Below are 22,435 nucleotides of genomic sequence, written 5' to 3'. Positions count from 1 at the left end.
CAAGTGACCTAAAATCATAAATGAAAATCTGAGCAAATCTTATGTTGGCACAAAGAATGTACAGGGTAAGATCATCTGAGGGATGAGTTGGCATCACTTTGTACTTCCTTTGTATGTGTGAAGTAATTAAGCAAGTGTAGTCATTATTTTATGATTTCATCTGCGCATAACTTCTTATTAAGACCCCCATTATGTTAATGCCATCATGTAGTATTGAAGAAAAGTGTGTTTTAAAAACTATTGTTTTATTTTCAAATGCCATTGTAACCATTGTTGAAACCCTCTAGCAATCTCCACCCCACTTTTCAATCATTTTCAATCCCTTTAAATTTTTTTAAAAATGGATGGAGAGCCTCAACAACATGAACTAGCAAATCATAGAGTTTTGTTGGTGGATCGCACAACATGCAATTTATTTCAACAATGAGACTGGTTGGTGTATTGTCTCAACTTGACATAATTTGATGAGGAAATTATGCTTCAGCAACACATTGAGGGATGGGTATGCTACTATGAAAGGAATTCATATAGAATTCATAGAAGAAGTGGTTGCAAAAGTCACTTGGTTACCCACAAATGGGGAGCGACGGATAGAACACATGGATGTGCAGCAACAAAAGAGCAATTCTCAATGCATGGAGATCCTCGGTTGGAGGAAAATAAAAAGCAAGTTACTTTGTGGTTGTCTCTTCCTCTACAATTTATCTAGCTTGCTGAATTTATTATAAGATATTTTACTTGTGAAATAAGATACTCTTATCTGCATGTTGTGCATTTAAAAATTTTAAGTGGGTTACGACATCATGATCACCTTGTGAATCTTCCAAGATTTCTCTATAATATTATTAAAAGACAAGCTTCTTATGTCCAGCAAGGGAATGTCTAGTTAGTGTCCCACCATTATTTAATTAGGGCCATAGTTGAAAGGGAATTGACTAGGTGGCACTTAGGAACATGGGAGGATTTCATTAAATTAAAACCAGTGGGACCTCAAAGTAGTGGGCCTAGAGGGAAAGGAATAGGGACATGGGAGAAGACTACTGTAGGATTAGGAAAGTAGTGTATAAAATAGCTCAAAAAGATTTGGCTTCTGCATCCCCAACAAAAGTTGTGAAAAGGAAAGTTTCTCCTGTGGATGCCTCTACCTCCAAAAAGAGGAAAGCCCATGCAACTATTGCAAAGGAAAGTTTAGAGGAGGCATCTCCACCATCACATGAAACTGCACTTAATTTTGAAAAAGGGAAAGTTGTTGATAAGGGTAAGAAACCAATTTCTACTCCATGACGAGTCACCAGAATGTCTAGGGTAAATTTAAAGACTGAACCCTCTGTGCCACTTGTTGAATCTCCTACATTTCCTATTAATGTTGAAACCCCAGTACTTACACCTACACAGTCACCAAAGCATACAATACCTACTCCTGAACATAATAGTGATCTTGAGAAAATTCTCCAAAGACTAGTTAGTCCTATCAATATTGATAGTGATACAGATTCCTCAAAAAGAACAGTGTCTGGGTTTGAGCAACAAGTAGAAGAAAATGATAGTTTATCTTTAGAGGAATACCCATCGACTGCTCAAGAAATAGTTCAAGAAATTGTTGAAACATTCCAAGTTAAAATGGCTATTGTGTCTTCTCCTGCAGTTGTTGAGTGTGAGGCCTCACCCAATCCACTGTAGTATAGATGACAATTGCATTGTGGTACTTTTACTTTGATGTTTTGATATAGTTTCGAGACTAAAGGGTTATGTCATTTTAATATCAGCATTTTAGTGGTTTGTGATTACTAGAACCTATTTGATATATTTAATGGTCTCATTTCATGTTTGAAATTAATTCAATTGCTTTAATAGGAACTACATTGCATCAATACTTGAATGTCAAATTGTAATGTTCAAATGGAAATTAGCGCCAAAGGATATGACTTTAGTGTTTCATGATTATCAGTATGATAATAGAGATTAGAATGGAAAATTCATTATGATAAATGTTGAAACCCATATGTTGATATTGTAATGTTTTGAAAATATGATTGAAATGGAAGTTAATTATATATGGACTTAGATGAAAGTTAAATGGAATATGACATTGCAATGTTTTATTGATAGCACTTAAACTAAAAATGATTAGACGATAATTAATTGTATACGCTAATGAGAAGCATGAGATATTGGATCTATACTATACTTGTTTGTATGTTCCTATATTATTTTATTGGGCTACTGATGTTTAAGTTGTGTTTCTTTCGTAATGTGATTGCGCATGAGTGTTATAGTTGGAAAGTATGATTAACTAAAGACATGTAATCGTGATGTATAAAGTGTTTTAATGTGTATGTGTGTGTGTGTGTCATTTGGCACTTGTAATGTTTATGTGTAAATGACATGTCGAATGGGATTCTTTGGCATGAAGTCACTTATCACTCATGAAATCAATTAACCCACCTTGGAGAGTGTTAGGAAGAGTCACCTTTGTGATGAAAATTCAGTTATAAGTTGATATAGAAACTTTAGAGAGCCTAAAATGATTCCCAAGTGTTAATGTTGTGAAAATAAGTTACTCACATCGTAATAGTATGGGTTGGGAGTTTAAATATAAACATAAATTGGTCTAGGGGACCTAGGAGACCCTCTAAAATAGTCATTTCTAAGCCAATTCGAAAATCATATTGTAACATGACTTCTTACCTCATTACACCACTTGGATCAGTTCTGATTGGTGGAAAATACAAGAAGATAAGAGGGGTAGGTGAGGAGGAAAGTGAAGGCCTTTATAGGGAGCTTGTGCTAACCTTGGTAGTTGCTTACCCACTCTCTAGTTGTAGAGACACATATGGTTATGGAGTAGTTTAGAAGCCAAGGAAAATAGGAAGAGCTCTGGGTTTACCATTTGAAAGCCATAGTTGGATGGAGGTAAGTGCTTCATGCCATGTTTGTTCATTTTATGCAGTTAAAGTTAGACATTGTAAGAATGCTATGGGATCATGTATTGTCATGGGAGTTTTTGTGTTGTGTTGTGAAAGTGTGTGTGTTGTTTCATAAATGTTCTTAGGGTTTCTTCTTAGATTTTCTTGCATTGCTTGAGTGCTGAAATTGTACATGGGTGTGAAGGCTTCACTCACCCTTGGGAGGGAAGAGCAAGCCTAGGGTGAAGGGGTTAGTTGAGCTTGAGATATAGTTGAGAACCTTGGAGAATGGTCTCCATTGTATGCCATATGCCTTCATAATTTGCTATGGATAGTATGGAGAGGGATGGTGTGGAAGAAGGTTGATGAAGTATGGAAATTCAGTGATGCTTGGTTGATGGTAGTATGAAATTATTGTTTTGTGAAAGCCCAAAAGGCATGGAAATCATTGATCAATGGAGCCCCAAAAGGGCATGGAAATTGTTGTTACAAATTTTATAGGATATGGCAAATCTCCTAATTGAGAGCCCACCTTCACCCAATGTTTATGATTCCATGTGTGAATCATTGTGCAAACCTTGGTTAGGGTTGTGAATGTGTTGCAAAATATGTGATTGTGTTAGTCTATGTGTTGTGATGATGTTTGGATGAAACCCGATTGAGCCTTGTTTCCCCTAGTGCGGGGGTGGTCTCCTTGAGGCCTAGGTTGGGTGGTGAGCCTCCATGGTTCGTCATGTTGTCTCTTATTGCAAGTACTTGTTTGGAGTTTTTGGACAGTTGGAAATTGTGGAGGCATGCCTTTGCATAGTGGATAGAATACTATTGTATTTGTATTGAAATGTTGGTTAACTTTATCTTGTTATGTGAAATTCCATTGAGCTGTGGAAGTAATATTATCATTCTTATGCATATTCCAATATGAGAAAGTCTATTAAACATCAAATCTGTAAAGGTCTTACATTGTGTATCCTGTTAAGATGGTATCACCACCCTAGCTGATGTTAGTGTTTGTGTTGAGTGTGTGATTGAGAGGAACATAAAAAAAAAGATTATTTCTTAAGTGTTGCCAATCCACGTGGTTAAACTTATTGAAGGAATTGCAAATGTGTGTCAGAATATACATTGCATGAAGAATAGGAAGTTATCTTTGTTATTTTTATTTTCACAAGTTCTTATGAATGATTCAAAAACATTTTAGTTAATCTTGAAATTATATCAAGTGCAGTCTATATTGAAAAGATAATGATTCAGTGATCATAATTGAACTATTAACGATAAATTAGAGCATTTGAGATTTCTATATTTCCATGCAAAAGTTGTATTGTCTTACAAATAAAAGCATTGTATTACAAGTTTGAAAGTAAATAGAATAGTTGTTATCTCCAATGATAAATTCCAATATGGAATAATCCATGAGATTTATGAAGTAATAGTCAACTATATTAGTCTTCAAATAAGCATACCTATAGAAAATGAAATGGGAAAGAAGCAAACACAAAAAAAAAAAAAAAAACTAAGAATCTCAAACATAAGAGCAAATCCTGTAGGTACAAAATTAGTCCTCTGGAAAATGTATGGAGGAAGAAATAAATCAATCTTAGATTATAGATCAATATTTAATTCAAGAAACGTACTCAGAACTTTGGTGTTTGAAATATTAATAGAATAATACATAGAATGAGATTAGTAATTAAAAAAGGTCCAAGTCTCTTACCTTATTCATGAGACACGACCTTCTTGGATCTTGTGATGGCTAAGAAAATAATATAAAAACATTCTATTAATAATCTAAACTTTGCTACCTACCTACCATGGAAAAAGTGGCGCTTGACCTGGAGAACAAAATATATTTATATAAGCATCCAATAAACACTCACTAGCTTACCTAGCGCTCAATGCAAAAAGGGACAAATCTGACATAAAGTCACATCAGCATGTCCTCATATCTTTCCACCTTGAGCCAGGCAAGACACATTCTCTAGAACCCAAGGTGCTAGTATGAAAAATGCAGATTTTAAAGTAGAAATTCCAATCTACATCTTGCAAAAGTCAAGGCTCATTAATTGCATCTTGTCAGATTCTTATGTGTGCAAAACTAATCTTATTAACCATAAGAAAATGCCTCTTATTGCATTCCTTGGGGATTGCAAAACTTAACTTGGGAGAAGTAGCATGTGGGGTCGATTTGTGTAAATATTAAGGGAGAATAGGTGTGTAGAGGTAGACTTAAAGATAAGATCTGACAAGTGCAGGATGGGTATTAAATAGGGAAAAGTATTAGTTGAATTAGATAAAATACAATTGAGAAGCAAATTTTCTATTTGAATTAACAATATTTTGGAATTAACATAGGTATTTAATATATACAAGTTGTGCTTTATTTAAATGTCTTCATGTGAGTAAAGATAAATATTTATATTTATTATTTGCCACATGGATAATAGTAATAATAATAGTAATACTATTAATAAAATAAATGTATATATATATATGTGTGTATGTGTGTGTGTGTGTGTAAGTAATTAAATGCGGTATGTTGATCAAATATGAATTCTTCATGGATGGTAGAAGAAGGGTTAAATTGGTGGAGGGAAACAAGTGACCATGAGATATATAAGAATATAGTTTAGAAAGTAAAGAAGGATTCAATAGGGTAGTGGATCAGATTAGGTATATATTTAGATACAGGCATAGTTATTATATTGTAGCACATATTCTTTTAGTAAGGAGTATATATAGATAAGGTATGACATTGTCTAGGATCATGTTAGCCCATCAAAGGTTAGGAATCAATTGTTAAGGTAAGTTGCATCTATTGTGAATGTTAGTGGTATTAGTGAAACTATTAGCTCCCAAACTGGAACATCTAGAATTGATTTGTATCCAAGTTAACAAATCTTATTAAGGTATTGATTCCTAATTCAGCCTTCAATTGATTTGATTAAATGATAGTAATTCATGGAAAGAAGATATAGTCAGTGGTAAGTAAGAGATTGACATACGGATATGTATAATATCAAAGTGATAGACAGAAATAAGTTCAAGTGATATTATCAACCATCAAACATAGTAATTGAAATAATTACAAGATAATAATAATAATAGCAATCTAAGGATCTACCTCTCATTTATGGAAGCGGAAACAAAAAAAAAATTTAGTTGTGTTTTATCTCAGAGAAATGTGGCATGACATTCTGGTATCAGAGCCTAGTTGTTAAAACACTGGGCATTGATGGGTCCATAAATAAATTTTACCTTCAATAGAGAAAAACTTCAATTGACTCATCTTTAAAGCTAGTATCTTCTATGAGAGAGAACTAAAGCATAACACCCTTATTATTCCTGACTTGTTGATAAGATAACTTTTGACAAATTTGTTTTATAAATGACAACTTGGTGTAAGATGTATTAGTACACTCAATTAAACCATGATCTATGGATGAAGCACTTAGAGACATAGGGGATATGAGACTTTTTACTAAACCATGAGTTCCATAAAACAACAATGCATCTTCTTCTCCATTAGGGAACTTCGGTATGGTCACATCATGCTTGTGAAATTGTTATTCAATGTAAAAGTTTTCCATTCCTTTGTTCTAATTTTTCATTATGCAATTTTTATTTTCTTACCAATAATTTGACTTAATTTTGCTAGATTTATTGATCTTGTTCCCATTGTGCCTTAGGGACAAGTCTTATTTTTTTTGTGATTTACTACTATGGCCACATCTATGTTGTTTTCTTGTTAAATTGATCTTTTTATATTTTAAGTTACTTATGAGGCATTTTCTTATTGAATAGGTTGAAAAGAACATTGCATTGATATGGCCATACCCAGGAGAATCCTTGACAAACTATCTCGAGAATTAGTGTATCAGTAAACCTTCTTGTTATCCATTGCAAAGCTACTAGACAAGGTTTCTAAGACACCACCCCTTCGTATGTCATAAATATGAATATGGTCCAACTTCTTTTAGCACATGTATATAACATATATAAAATTAGATAAGAGAATAGATGCATGCTATGCTAAAAACTTAAACAAGGACCTAAAAAACTTAGCCATTACACCTTAGCAAGGTAAAGATTGGTCTATTAACATCAATAAGCAGGAGACTCAAGTTGGTACAAAATTTGTAAATGTAACAAAGATAATGTTATAGTACCTACACCTTGTTGATGAACTCTAGGAGGAGGTTCATGCCTAGGGGGGGAGGATGTGAGGCCTCACCCAATCCATTATAGTATAGATGACAATTGCATTGTGGTACTTTTACTTTGATGTTTTGATATAGTTTCGAGACTAAAGGGTTATGTCATTTTAATCTCAACATTTTAGTGATTTGCGATTACTAGAACCTATTTGATATATTTAATGGTCTCATTTCATGTTTGAAATTAATTCAATTACTTTAATAGGAACTAAATTGCATCAATACTTGAATGTAAAATTGTAATGTTCAAATGGAAATTAGCACCAAAGGCTATGACTTTAGTGTTTCATGATTATCAGTATGATAATAGAGATTAGAATGGAGAAATGTGGCATGACATTAAACCACAAGAAGAAGTTGACAATCCTATTGCTCATTAACCGCTTAAGGATGATAGCATTGTCACTGGACCGAGTGTTAATCCTTCTACTAGCCACTTTGATTATAATCATTCTATTGTTCAACATCATTCGCCACCCAATATTCTTACTCAACTATTAACTAGCCTTAATGTTTATCAACAATTTCAGTGGGAAAAAGTAAATTGGGATCTAGAAAGGAAACAATTGCTCAAAACCATTAAAGAACATGCATGGCAAATTGAAGACAAAGATAGTGAAATTAAGGTCCTACAGCAACGTGTTACTAAAGTAACAAAACTCATTCCAGAACTTTTGAGTTGCAAGTCACCATGTCCTGTTTATACATTGTTTTTAAAAGAGAAAATCATCAAGTTTCAACTATCTTGGGTTATTCAGGGGTTGAATCCTTCCTTGAAGACACCCCAAGAGTTTTATGCAGCATTTAAATTAGTTTCACTGGCCCTCCAAAATCTTCTTTGTGAATTATACATCCATAATCTTGTAGTGCCAGATAACAAAGATTGGAATTCACTATTGTATGTAGGAGATGTATAGTTTAGATCCATTATGTCTTGGATGCAAAATGAAATCAGTCAAGAAAGTCAAGCTACCCCATACAGGGAAAAGGAAATGTTAGAATCATTATACATTCATCCCAAGGTGCAAAATGCTCATAGAGTATTCTTTGACTAGCTCTTCATTGACAATAAGCTCGGTAGTGCTACTAAAATTCATCCCATATGAGAATAGGCATTCCTAGACTGGGAGTGGCATTGTTCTCCAATTTCTCCTAAAGCCATACAAGCCTCTATTCAAAGGTGGATTCGATTATCAGAAGATCTAAAGACAAGGAAGTTACACTCACCTCAAAACTAGGAATTGGTCACCTATAGGATGCCTAGGTATGTGACATTGGCCAAGAATCAGAAAAGCTATTGGGTCCCTCTTCGCTTACTACATCCTATGCTTGGAAAATATGAATCAATTTATGATTATAATCTGAATCATGAGGAACAAAAATGGGAAAGATTGAAATAGGACCATGGATACTTCAACTATAGGGCTCACGAGTCAAGGGAGAAGATTCCCAATGATCTCAGGTTACGAATGCAAATCAAGAACTTGTGAATGCTGAAGGGACTAGCATTAGGGTAGTTGGGGGGGTAATGATGGCATAGAACAATAGATGATTCTTAGCCCCTTTCTATGAACATTTGTCTATATCTTGTTAAAACTTATCATCTTTTAAGCCTAGTATTTTGAACCTTTCGATGTATAAAGTATGAACTTATGGCATGAAAATGATAGTTGATATTATGTTTTAAAAGGGGGTTCATTATGTTAAATCTTTCTTCATGTATGTTTAACATGGGTAGGTCTTCCTACAACCGAAATGATTGTGGAACCATTAGTTGAATGGTTAATGCTTTTCTTATAAATTAATAAATATGAATAGATGTCATCGAAAGTTTTGTGTGTATCATTGATGACCACAAGAATTCAAGTCGAGCAGGAATCAACTAGATGACCACGAAAGACTCGCATTGAGGAAGCATTGGTGTTAATGGACTTGGCGGCAACAATCAAAAGGGACTTGTTTTCATGGATGAGAAGTAGGACCTGACAAAGCGGTTGAGGGAGAAAGTAAGCATTGAAGCGGTCAGTTAAGCATGCATGGAGCTGTTATAGATACTTGGATTCCTAGAGGATGGTTTAAGTCAGAGGAACAAATATAGCATCCTTTGTTCTCTATATTTGTGAGAATTCAAGGAATAGTTAATGCTTTTATGTTTGCATGTTGTAACGGACTATCCTTCAAGAGGAAGTCATAAATTTAGGAGTTTGTCATTCCTTCTTTTTAAGTAAGGCCTTGTTTGTATTTGAAAAGGTGAGAAGAGGAAAATAATAGAAGGATAATAGAATTGTTGGTTATCTATTTTTTTATGTACCACTTCATATTTGAATAAATATATGGTTTTGCTAAGTTCTTACACTTCTATCTAAGCTTATCTTTCCTTCATTCTTCTGTGGGGGCCCACGCAGAAGGAGGAGTTTACTTTAATCATTAGGAGTTGTTCAATTTTCTAAGCTAAGTGTATAACTGTTGTTCCTGCAGCCACTGGAAACAGAACCAGTTACTGTTCCTGCAGCAATAGGTGCATAGGTGAATGGCTAAGTAGTTAAAATATCTTTCTAAGCATTTGATAACTATCTTTTCTGTTAGTAAAATAGATTTCCTTAATAGCACCTGCATTCAAAGTAGTAGTGGCTTTTAGTGGAAATTAGAGCATATACTTTGTAGACATCATCTCAAGTTCACGCTCCCGGATTGATATTTATTGGAGATCAGCATAGTACTTTGGTAGTGAAGGATGTCTAATCCTATAGCTAAAAACGTGTTATATTGGTTAGACAAAGAGAGAAGCCAAAGGCTTCTAAGGTTTTGCATAAGAATCTCCAATCCACCATGTCATAAGCCTTTTAGATATCTTATTTCATGAACATGCTTGCCCTTTTATTCTTATTTGTTGAGTGGATTGTTTCTCAGATGATAAGGATACCATCTAGGATAGATCTTCCTTGAACAAAACCTATTTGCTCTTTGGATATGATTTTAGGGAGGATTGTCTTAAGCTTATTTGCTATAATTTTAGCTAAGATTTTATAGATGGTGTTGCACAATGCTATTAGTCTAAAATCCCCTAGGTTTTTTGGGTCCTCCTTTTTTGGGATCAAGGAGAGAAAGGTATGATTGATCGTAGAAAAGAATAGACCACCATTTCTATACAATTTGATAGCTTTCAAGAGGTCTACACTGATAATATCCCAACATTTCTAATAGAAAATGTTTGAAAGCCATCTGGACCTAGAGATTTATCCATATTCATAGCAAATACTACCAATCTAAATTCTTCTAGGGTGATGTGTATGTTGAGTCATTTGTTGTCTTCTAGATATATTACTTTGGGAATGATTCTAAGCAATTTTGTTTGGGCTATCTTATTGGAGAAGTCATCATTGTTAAGAATGCCCTGAAAGTGATTGACTAAAATCTTAGAAATTTTAGCCGAATCCTCGACGGTGGTGCCCATGTGGTCTCTAATTTTAACAATTTTACTTCTAGCTCTATTGTGGAGGGTGGAATTATGTAATATTTTATACTCTATTTTTACTCCTCTTATGTTGTGGCACATCTATAAGATTAGGAATGATGATATTTTTTAGGGTAGTCATAGAATTTTTATCTAGTCTTTGTGGAGACTCGTTCATTTAACATATCTATGCATGTCATTATGACTCTTCAAGTGAAAGATCATCCATTGGCTAAAGTCATCCAAAAATGCACATCCAACCTTAGGAAAGAAGGCATCCCCTTTGAATTTACAATCAAAGACAAGGTTGAATTTGATTTTGACTATACCTTAAAGTAGTTTCTAGATAAAATTACGATGAAGAAGATGGTACGAGATGCATCTACCAAAATAATACCATATCCTTGAATCCTCAACAAAGCTCATCAACAACTAGCAACACTTGTAATGCCTACCCCTAGTTGACTTTTCATGTTTGATTGTCAAATTATTTTAAGCTAGATTTATGATTATTTTTTATGATTAGTGGTACTTGGTTACTATATTTGATTAAATGTATTTCATATTCAATTGATATATGTGTTGAGTTACTTAGTTATTTCATGTGTTCATGATTATTTTGATGATGATACATGTATGTTCATATAGTGATTTTAGTTATTTCATGATGTTAGTTAGAGGAATGATTTATATGCATTTTTATAGATACTTGCCCCATATTTGCATGTGTATGATGTACTTGTATCTTTTACTTTATGTGTGACATTTCTAATGTGGTTGAGGGAGGGAGTCATAGTCACTTGCTAGTCAGGATCTATACAATGCACCACTTCTGACCATTGTCTGTTTAGTTTAGACTATATGTGTATGTACATTCTCAATGTTTATGCAGATTGCAAGCACCAGGTATCAACTTTCCTAAATTGACAGGAAAGCATATTGTATTGTAATATCTTAATGGTAAAAGAGGGGAGATAATTAGTCCAAATCATAACCCTAAGCCAATTGTTCTAGAAAGTAGGATAAGTATCTGAGTTGTTTACCTTTTGGAATTCATGATTTTGACCTTGGAGTTTAATTATGTTCTTTGTCTTCAGTTGAGTTGTCATATTTAGTCTTGTGAGTTTGTTGTGATTTTTAGTTATAATAAAATCAAATTAAAAGATAATTTAATAGAAATTTTACAAAGAAAAATCAATATTTAATTATATTTAATTAATTGAAAAATTAATTAAATTTAAAGATATAATTAAAGTTCTAATTTTGGCATAAGCATATTTATTTAATTTAATAACATTAAATTTAAGAGTTTCATTTTTATAATAAACTCTAAATATTATAATTAGTTAGGTTAATAAATATTTTATTAAAAACATCTTGTGAATTAATTAAAAAATGAAAAAAAATGATTTAATAAAAGATATTTTAATTAATTTGTAAAAAGGTTGCACATGAAAATTAAAATATAGTAAAATAATTAAGGAAAAGGATTTCGCGTGATTGCAAAATTGAAGCCCTAATTTGGGGGAAAAGTCTTTATTAGGAAATTAGAGTTCATTTCTTAATACTAAGATTTGGAGGAGCCAATTTTTGAGAAGAAGGTTTTCGGAAGAAGGGGAAATTGCTTGTGAGCTCCGTGAGTTCATTATTTTAGCATCAAATTCAATTAGGTTCTTTTGGGTTTTGCACAATAGTTTTCATTCTTTGATTTCTCTATCTTCTTTGTGTTTGTTGTGGGTTTGTTTTTTAAAATTTTTAATTGAGTTGAAACCCTTGTTGCAAATTTTGTTATTGTTCATTTTGGAATTATCTGTATATGAATTAAGAATTAGAAACCCTCATTTTGTACATTTTTAGAGAATTGCATTTTGAAATGAGTAGGGTTTTGAAAAGAAATCAAGAATGTTATAAATAGATTTGATTTATTATTCGTTTCTCTCCTATCAGACCTATATGGGGAAATATTTATACATATCACAGTAATTAGTAATTACTGTGATAATTATAAATTTATATAATATAAATAGAAATCGTATTGATGAAGTGGGCCTAGTTTTCTTTTTTGTTTTTTTTAAATTAAAAAACAAAAACAACAAAATTTTAATAACTTGATAGGACACGGACCACTACCCCCACCTCCCCTCCCCTTTCTCTCCCCACAACGGTTGTTGTAAGGACTGCACACAACAATCTTGTTGTGGTAGCAACATATACTGCTAACGCATTACCCTATTGTTGTGATAGCGTTGCCATTAAGGTCAGCAAGCCATAAACATTCATTTTTTAAAATAAAAAATTTAAGTGTTTTATATATATTAAATTTTATAATTTAATAAATGTTTTAATATTTTTTAAATGGTTATTAATTAATTTAATTAATATAGTTTTTTATTATTATTTATTAAATTTTAAATATTATTATTTATTATTTATTATTTTATTATTAGACTAATAATTATTTATTAATAATTTAATATAAGTTTGTTTGTTTATTTATCGGTAAATGACCAAAGCCTTTGATTAACTTTAAATAAAATGATACAGCTTAGGTTTCTCTATTCAAACAAGCACTAGTAGGAAAAAATAGAGAAGAAAAGCTCTAGTCTCACCTGAGACCTTAGTCTTTTATTATTACACTATAAAAGGGGCATACCTCAATTTCACATATGGGTATTTATTACAAAGAAAGTCGACAGTAATCCTTATCTGAATATGAGCGCTCTAGAGTGATCTAAATCAGCCATATGTAATTTGCTCCAAATGAACCAACTAACCAAAGCTTAAGATGCTTAGTAGGCATCCCTTCTTTGTTGTTCTGTCAGTAGCTCACAAATCTATTAAACAGAAATCCACTTAACAAGAAGTCATTAGTAGTGTTAGTAAGTGATACAGATGAATAACCTGATAAGAAATTTATAGTCTTTGTCAGTCTTGCTAAAAAAATTTGAGTGATATTACCAGCCCTACTTGTTCCTACTTATTCTTAGAAAACAAGTATTGGAGCCAAATCTATCTTGAAAAAATCACGAAATAATACCAACATGCATAGAATAATGTAATTATCCTGGTCATAATTAAATATTAATCAATTATTTAACTGAATTTGTTAACTTATGAAAGGATTAAATTTGGAGACTAGCTTATTAGATTATTTGAGGTCTATTTAATTTAATTAACTTGATTAACTTCATGAACTAGTAGTTTCATAATGAACACTGTCATACTACATAAGTTACAAATCAATTTATAATAATACAAATTATCAGATCTTGAGAGCTTGGGCTATCCCAAAGGCACTGAAACTCATGATATTAGTTGCCTGAAAAAAAGTTAAGTTGAACAAAACCAATAGATTAAGAAGTAACAAAACTAAACAATACTAGGATAAACCCTAATAGGTCGAATATCCAAGCTACATCGTGAAAGCCTAATTTATGCAAAGGGTAATCTAATACTGAAGCACCTAGATGAGGGGATTTGATCAAAACATGACTACTACTACCTATTTCTCTATAACAAGCCTAATTACTTACACTCAGGAAGCCGAAAGAACTCCCATTCTCAAGTAATTACTACTGGGTAAGATGAAGTGACAATAGTGCAATAGGAATGAAAGCTAACCATTAAACATCTAATATGAAAAGGGAACTAAAAGGACAAGGTATCTGAATTAGAAGTCTGCCTTTAGAGTATTAAAAGATGATGGAAATAGGAAAATATTAAAAAATAGACCCAGCTAGTAGATTCCTCGATGGGTCAAAATTTCAACTACCATGTCCTCTTCATTAGAGTAATGCCTTAGTCATCTTTAGATAAACCTACAATCACATAAGATGTTCCTATCCTTATGCAGATGTCTCTTGAGAAGATTGAGAGTAACGAGAATTGGCATGAAATAAGAAAAGGAAGGAGAGCAAGCTCAAGGGGAATAAAATGATTATTGATCTCTGATAATTAGGAATTTTTTTCCATTAGCCCCCTCATTAGCCAATTGATTAGCCTTCGTATTACCTTCCCGATATATGTGGAATATCTGGGTATCTGTGAACTTATCAAGAACATTAAGCACCTCCTCTAAATTTGAATTTAGAACCCAATTGGGCATAGCTCTATTCCTAATAGAGTTTAGGATGATCTGGGAATCACCTTAAATGATAACTTTGGAGAGTCCTAGTTTTAGATAGAGTTGGAGCCCATCTTGCAATGCTTCCAACTCAGCAAGTTTATTAGTTGTTGTGACAATAGATTTAGCCCTTCTAGCTATCCAAAATCCTGAATCATTGGTAATAATACAACCTATACCTGCTATACCCAAGTTTCCTTTGGATGTGCCATCAAAATTTAACTTATACCATCCCATGGGAGGGGGTTTCCATCTACAATATTCCCTTGCCTCTTTATTCTTATTTTTATAAGTGAGCGGAGGGTCGATGAGGTTAGTCCAATTTTTCTTGATAAATACATCACAATTAGAGAATGATCCTTTTTCCAACTGGTACTTCTTGAGATGAGAATTAAGCGTCTCTACTATGCTTGCCTCCATCTTTTAACAATCTCATCTGGCTGTGTTTCCTGATCCCTAAATAATCTTCTATTTCTTTCTTTCCATACCTCCCAGATGAGGATAGAATGGAAAATATTCCAACTTTTGGCGGTCCAACTAGTGAGAAGATTAACTAATGAATTTGGCATGGGGGTGTGCCAACCCAACATGTGCCTGAGCCAGTCCCAACAGTGTTGGGTGTCACGGCAGCTGAATAAAATGTGGTTTATATCTTCGCTATTTTATCTAGATAACACACATTTAGAGGGTCCTTCAAAACCCAACTTGCAGAATCTATTAGCTGCGAGGATCTTGTTTTGATATGCCAACCAAAGAAAGAACCTAGCCTTTGGTAGTCAAGATGGGTCCAACATAGTTTGAATGGGATATTCACCTAGTCCCTACTTTGGGAATTAGTAGGGATTTTATAACCATCCTTAACCCTATATTTTCCATCATTTGAAGCTATCCAAACAAGCTTGTCATTCCTCTCCAGTTGTTTGATTTTTCTACTTTTGATGATCTTTTCATATATTTCTTTTTTAGAAGGTGTTAAATCTATATTGTCCAAAGCTTTCCACACCCAACTAATCATACCATTCTGAGAAATCTTTATTTTTTAATTACTAACCTTGCAACCCCATAAATTGACTAATTTCTCTTTGATTACTACTGGTAACTCCAACTTGTCTGTAGGGGGATTTATGTCCCATGAGTCCTTCCAGAATAAGGTATCATTCCCCTTGCCAATATCTCAAGTGAGATATTTTTTGATGAGGGCTCGACATTTGATCATAACATTCCAAATTTTAGATCCTTTAGGGAGGGTCTTCATCCTAAAATAGAGAAGGGGTCTGCTTCATTAAGGTACTTATTATACATAATTTTATCCCACTTGTTGTTTCTTTCAACAAAGAGGTGCCATATTAGTTTGGCTCCAAATGCTTCATTTTTCCAAATTAAGTTTTTGATGCCTATCCCTCCAACATCCTTTGGATAACAAATATTTTCCATCTAATGAGTGCAAGCTTTTTTGAATCCTTGTCTTTCCATAGGAAACTTCTATGTAAAGTTTTGAACTTATTAATATTCTTGGGTAGAGGGAGGCGAGAAAGGGGGTAGATAGGGATGGAAAATAGAATAGATTTTATCTTGGTTATTTTTCCTACTTTCGAAAGCAATTTATCTTTCCAACCCCCTATCCTTGTCTCTAGTCTACCCAAAATATTTTGCCACACCTTGGTGGATTTACTTGCTTTTTCTAGTTCAATACCCAAGTATTTGCATGAGAATTCACCCTTCTTATACCCCATGATATGATAGATCTACTTTTCTATTTTTGGCTTTGTGTTAATGAAGAAGATTTTAGATTTTGCTGCATTTATATTTTGGCCCGAAGCTGCAATGTAAAGTTGAATGATGGATCTAATATTTAATGCATCTCTCATAGAATTTCCACTAGGCAGAATGGTTTCATCTACAAATTGTTGATGTGTAATATTGGGAATATTTTATGTCACCATAATACCCTTGATATCCCCTCTACTATACGCAACAGAGAGTGCTCTCCCAAAGGCTTCCCCATAATGATACATAGAAATGGGGAGAGGGGATCTCCCTATCTAATACCTTTAGAAGTTTTGAAGAAGCCCTCTAGGATCCCCTTCACAAACACTAAGATCTTAGTGATTGAGATGCATTGATATATAAGGTTGATCCATTGATGAGTGATGACATAGAACAATAGATGATTTTTAGCCCCTTTTTATGAACATTTGTCTATATCTTATTAAAACTTATCATCTTTTAAGCCTAGTATTTTGAACCTTTCAATGTATAAAGTATGAACTTATGGCATGAAAATGATAGTTGATATTATGTTTAAAAAGGGGGTTCATTATGTTAAATCTTTCTTCATGTATATTTAACATGGGTAGGTCTTCCTACAGCTGAAAAGATTGTGGAACCGTTAGTTGAATGGTTAATATTTTTCTTATAAATTAAAAAATATGAATAGATGTTGTCAAAAGTTTTGTGTGTATCATTGATGATTGCAAGAATTTAAGCCAAGCAGAAATCAACTGGATGACCAAAAAAGACTCACGTTGAGTAAGTGTTGGTGTTAATGGACATGGCAGAAAAAATTAGAAGGAACTTGTTTTCATGGATCACGAGTGGGACTTGACAAAGCAGTTGAGCAGAAAAGTAAGCATTGAAGCAGTTAGTTAAGCATGCATGGAAATATTATGGATACCTAGATTCTTGGAGGATGGTTTAAATCAAAGGAACAAATCTAGCATCCTTTGTGCTCTATATTTGTGGGAATTCAAGGAATAGTTAATGCTTTTATGTTTGCATGTTGTAATGGACTATCCTTCAAGAGGAAGTTGTAAATTTAGGACTTTGTTATTCCTTCCTTTTAAATAAGACCTTGTCTATATTTGAAAGGTGAGGAGAGGAAAATAATAGAAGGATAGTAGAATTGTTGGTTATCTACTTTTTTATGTACCACTACATAATTGAATGAATATATGGTTTTTCTGAGTTCTTACACTTTTATCTGAGCTTATCTTTCCTTCATTATTCCATGGGGGCCAACGCAGAAGGAGGAGTTTACTTTAGTCATTGGGAGTTGTTTAGTTTTCTAAGCTAAGTGTAGAATTGTTGTTCCTGTAGCCACTAGAAATAGAACCAGTTATTGTTCCTATAGCAATAGGTGCATAGGAAAATGGCTATGTAGTTAAAATATCCTTCTAAGCATTTGATAATTGTCTTTTCTATTGGTAAAATAGATTTCCTTAATAGCACTTGCATTCAAAGTAGTAGTGGCTTTTAGTGGAAATTAGAGGATATACTTTGCAGACATCATCTCAAGTTCATGCTCCCGGATTGATATTAAATGGAGATCATCATACTACTTTGGTAGTAAAGGATGTCCAATCCTATAGCTAAAAAGGTGTTATATTGGCTAGACATTTTTGGTGCCATTGCCGAGGATGGTGTCACTCTAGTATTCACTATAGAGTCACCTAGTTAGTTTCATTTTTAGTATTTTGCATGCATAGGAGAAGAGACCATCTTGGAAGATATCTTCCCAACTTCAATTAGGAAAATCCTTTTCCTGAAGAGGAAGAAGAAGAAGAAGAAGAATTGTTTGAGAACACGTTTGTAGAAATACCGAATCAATAACACTCACCAACCACATCTGAAGAATCCCTCCTTTTAAATAATCTTTTTGTTGAGCCTGAATATCAAGATAATCCACTAGCTCTGATCATTTATCAACCCCCACTAGGACATCAACAAATGGCAACTGCTCAACCTACCTTTCCATTTCCAATCCCTCCTCAGCAAGGTAACCAAAATCTAAAGAATATACCCTCTGCTGCCCTACCAAAATTTTACGGTCTTATTACTGAAGATCTAGAGACCTTTCTCTTCGAGTTTGACATTATTTGTCAAAGCTATGATTACACCACAGATGCCTACAAACTAAAGTTGTTCCCATCAACTCTCAAGGAGGTTGCTTTGAGATAGTTTATGAGTCTAGGTGCCAATGTTGTGATAGACTAGCAACAAATGAGCAATCTATTCCTTGATAAATATAAGGAATATTGTAGAGGACATGATTTAAAAGGAGATGACATTTTCAAAATGTCACAAAGGGAGGATGAGACTTTGGAGGACTATGTTTCCTGGTTCATGTTTAACTTGTAGCATAATATGCAGCATTAGTTAAATGAGGAATCACATAAGCATCTCTTTTTTAAGGGAGTTCATGATAGGAGTATGGAAGCCGTAGACTTGATGGCTGGAGGTGACATTATGCAGAAGACACGGGCTGAAATTTTGAATATTTGCTTAAATTATTCCAGAGCAACAATAAAAAAAGTAATGAGGTGTAAGAGAATTACTCCAAAAAAATCCTGGTGCAAGAGTATCCAAAATAGAATTGTCAAAAAACCTATTAGATTTCAAGCAAGACATCATTAATGATGTCGCTACACAACTGAACACAATGCAAGCATGAAGAAAGAAGGAGGATGTTGATCTTATGCCAGCTGAATATTGTCCTCACTATAGAGAAAAGAAGCACAACTGCTGATGCAAACCTGTCGCCAGCATGGACTCATAGTATGTGCCTACTGAGTTCAAGGCAATTGATGAAGATGGAGAAATCATCTACATTGCTCAACGAAGGTTGTGGGCTCCAAAATTAGGTACTCCTCAAGACCCACTCCATAATTATAGTGGTAATAGTCAATGGCAATAGCAACGGGGTAGTCATAATAATTGGCAGTAGCCTAACCAAGGGTGACAATAGCCTAACCAAGGTTGGCAGTAGCCTAACCAAGGTTGGCAGAAGCCTAACCAAGGTTGGCAGTAGCCTAACCAAGGTTGGTAGTAGCCTAACCAAGGGAGGCAACAACCTCAGCAAGGTTGGAACCAACCTCCTCTAGGTTCTCAAAACTAGCAGCAATAGCATCAGCTAGCCTTGCGATAGCCTCCCCAACAACAAGCTTTAATGCCTCCTATAGCCAATACAGCCCCTCCTAAAAAACTACAAATGCCTACACAACCTACACCTAACGTGAATAATGTAAAACCCTTAGCCCAACAACAAATTTATTCCATCACCTTTAATGATATTCATCTATGATCTGGAACAACGCTTGCATCACCTCAACAACCCATTATAATAGAAGTAGATGATACAAATGTTGAGTCAATCCAAGAACCTACCAACATTGTCTCTCCTATAGCAGGTTGGCTAAGCAAGTATTGCCAAATGAGAACCAAGTTGCATCAGATTTGCTTGATCAACTCAAGAAAATGATGGTGAAAATCCCCTTGCTTGATGCAATAAAAGAAATTTCCATATATTCAAAAGCTATCAAGGAATCCTATGTTAAAACTCTAGGAAGGAAAAAGAAAGACCCAAAGACCATCCATGTCCTTGGACAACTTTCTAATCTTATGCTTGATAACCCAAGGATACCCAAGTATGCAGATCTTGGAAGTCCAATAGTAACCCTTGCTATTCAAGGAATACAAGTGCAGAATGTCCTGATAGATTTAGGAGCATCCATTAATGTAATGACCAAGGAAGTAATGTGCAAGCTAAACATTATTGGTCTCAGACAAACTCTAACAAATTAGCAAATAGTTCTACTATTGTTCCCAATGGTATGTTGGAGGATGTCATTGTTACATTACATTCATGGGATTACCCTATTGATTTTGTAGTTCTTTCTCCAAAAGCAAGTACTGGGGGATATCCTATCATCCTAGGATGACCATGGTTAGCAACAACAGATGCCTATATTACATGTTGATCAGGAAAGATGACCATTTCAGATGGTACAAATACTAAAAACTTAACCCTGTATTCTCCTACTCAGCCTCTACTCCAAGATGACCAAGTTGTGGGAGATCCTGAAATGGACTTGGATTCTATTAAAAAATTGATGATGATCTCAAGAGAGTCATTTCCTCTATCATCCTAAATGAGTATGGAACACAACCTGAGACATCTTCTAATCATGAGTGTGTTTTAGAAAGCATCTTGCCTTTTCCATTTCACTCTCATTATTCTAAGTCTGCACAATCACTACATTTACTCCTTCCACATGAAATAGATTCATCACCAATTTCTCACATATCAATGGTTGAAAAAGTAGTCAAGATGTCAATTACCCCAAGGAAAGAACTTAATTTAAGTAAATCCTTATCTCAAGAACAACATCAAGATGTCCTACAGCTATTATAGAAACATCAAGATGCTTTTGCATGGGAATATACAGATATGAAAGGTTTGGACCCCACACTCTGTACTCATAGAATCTATATAAGTCCTGATTGCAAACCTGTAAGGAAACCTCAATATATGATAAACCCAGAATTGTAGGATATTGTCAAAAATGAGTTGCAAAAACTACTTAATGCTAGTTTCATATATCCTATTTTAGATGATCAATGGGTTTCTCCATTGGTTATTGTACCAAAGAAAGGAGGAAAATGGCAAGTTTGCATAGATTATAGAAAACTCAACTTGGCCACCAAAAAGGATCATTTCCCATTGCCATTTGTCGACCAAGTTCTTGACAATCTTGCAGGAAAGAAATATTTTTCATTCCTGGATGGGTTTAGTGGCTATAACCAGATTCATATAGCACCTGAGGATCTCAAAAAGACTACATTCACATGCCCGTGGGGAACATTTTCTTATTTTTTCCTACCATTTGTTTTGTTCAATCCACCTGCAACCTTTCAAAGAGTTGTTATTAGTATTTTATCTGATATATCTGCAAACTATTTAGAGGTATACATGGATGACTTCACTACATATGGGAAAACCTTTGAGGAAGCCAAAGAAAATTTGGACAAGGTCCTGCAAAGATGTAAAGACTGTAATTTTTCTTAAACAGTGAAAAGTGTTTCATAATGATGCAAGAAGGAGTGTTGTTGGGGCACTTTATTTCTACCAAAGGGATTGAATTGGATCCAGTAAAGATAGAAGTTATCCATACATTGTCTATACCAACCAAACCAAAGGAAGTCGAGATTTTTCTAGGGCATGCAAGGTATTATCGACACTTTATTAAAGACTTCAATCAAATTGTAGCCCCTCTATACAAGTTGCTCTGAAAAGATGTTGAGTTTGTATGGGACTCTAATTGTACAAAGGATTTCTTGCAGCTTAAATAAGCCCTTTCGATGGCACCAGTCCTCCAAGGACTAAATTGGGAATTACCTTTCCACATACATACTAATGCCTCAGATCATGCCATTGGAGGAGTGCTTTGTCAAAAGCTAGATTAAATAGAACATGCAATATATTACATTAGTAAAAATCTTCAGGGAGATGAATATAACTATACTGTAATAGAGAAAGAGCTATGTGTCATAATTTATGCTCTAAATAAGTTCAGACATTATATTATAGGATATCAAATATTAGTACACACAAACCACTCTACTATCAAATATCTGATGAATAAACCAGCAATCTCTGGATGATTGGCTTGATGGTTGTTATTGATGCAAGAATTTGACATAACCATTATCGACAAACCAGGTAAGGAAAATATTGTAGCTCATTTCTTGTCTCACCTTCAGACACCTAAAGATCTTGCAATCATAGAAGATAGTTTTCTTAATGAGCATCTCTTCCTTCTGTCAGCACAAAATCTTTGGTATGTTGACATTACCAACTATCTAACCACTAGAAGAACACCCCCATACTTCTCTACAAAGGAAAAATGGTTGTTGGCAGAAAAGAGGTTTAACTTTTCATGGATCTCAAGGTTCACATTTT

At 34.0% G+C, this 22,435-nt stretch overlaps 1 pseudogene; it reads left to right on the top strand.

The window, feature by feature from the left end:
- LOC149570047 (agamous-like MADS-box protein AGL66) overlaps positions 1-9,646 on the top strand; it is a 42,490-nt pseudogene extending 32,844 nt beyond the window's left edge.
- The last annotated feature ends 12,789 nt before the right edge of the window (positions 9,647-22,435 follow it).

The sequence above is a fragment of the Cupressus sempervirens genome, chromosome 3 (assembly GCF_028749045.1).
Source record: "Cupressus sempervirens isolate cs-2001-9-10 chromosome 3, ASM2874904v1, whole genome shotgun sequence".
NCBI classification, from domain to species: Eukaryota; Viridiplantae; Streptophyta; class Pinopsida; order Cupressales; family Cupressaceae; genus Cupressus; species Cupressus sempervirens.
This window is presented reverse-complemented; position numbering and strand designations above follow the sequence as displayed.